The sequence below is a fragment of the Acanthisitta chloris genome, unplaced genomic scaffold (genome assembly GCF_000695815.1).
Source record: "Acanthisitta chloris isolate BGI_N310 unplaced genomic scaffold, ASM69581v1 scaffold29742, whole genome shotgun sequence".
Lineage (NCBI taxonomy): Eukaryota > Metazoa > Chordata > Aves > Passeriformes > Acanthisittidae > Acanthisitta > Acanthisitta chloris.
Window position 1 is genome coordinate 1 of NW_008659242.1, and position 1,075 is coordinate 1,075.

A 1,075-nucleotide genomic window follows, 5' to 3' on the forward strand; every position below is an offset into this window, starting at 1 on the left:
AATAATAATAATAATAATAATCTCCAACAATCAATTCCGTCACTTTTGTCTTTGATGTGCTTTAAAATACTACTTTGTTTAAACAAGGTATTGTGCACTGTCTGTGTCTTGTAAACAGCTGTTCACTTGTAAGACTGTCTTAACTGCACTCCCTTAATTTGAGATGTGGTTCATTTTGTAAAGAAAATAAAGAGTGGAAATTTGATTGAGTCATCTATCTGACACTTACTTCCCTCTCCAGCTTTTATGATATTTCAATGAAGAGTTTCTTCTCTTTAAAAAAGACTAAAATTGTTCTCTCACCAAACAACTTACAAAACCAGGGAGCTGGATTCCTGCCCTGTAAATACTAGTAATACCTTTAGTGTGTGGGTATAATCAAGGAGTCTATTGACACATTTTACATGGTTAATAAGTGAGTCTTTTGTTACACTAAAGTTAAACATTTGGATTCATTTTTCTAGAATTTGGCCAACTAGAAAAATGTTGAAAGTGGCTGTTTTGGTACTGTCATAGTCACACAGTTGCACTTTTTAAGATTGCTGGAAAAAATTGTCAGTCATATGAACATTATATGGGAGGAGACTTTAACATTGGAGGTAGTACTGAAACTAGGCAATTGCCCTCAATTCTTTATTTATGCAAACCCCCCTTAAGCTGAGAGGGGGATTTCATAACAAAATAATTTAAAACGAATTCTGTTTGATCCAAAGGAGACTAATACATTCACTCATTTACATTATTTTCTTAGAACTAAGTAACTGAATTTTTCCAATGATTGTGTTTAAAATGTGAAGCTCATTTTGTGTTCTAAGTAGTCTCATGCCTGTACTCCAGCATTTCAGGCTTCAAAGAAAGTAAATGTTCTGCAGAAAAGACCTGTACTCAGCTGCCACATGGCTGGGTGTCTGTATTTGCCAAGTGTCTGCAAATCTCTCTACCATTAGTTCTAACACATTTGCTCTGTTGAAGTGCAGTGTTTTTAAATGACATTTTGGATGGTTTATTCACTGACTTCACCTTGAGACCCATTGCTGTTGGCTGTTAATGCCGAGCTTTACATCTGCCTGGATAT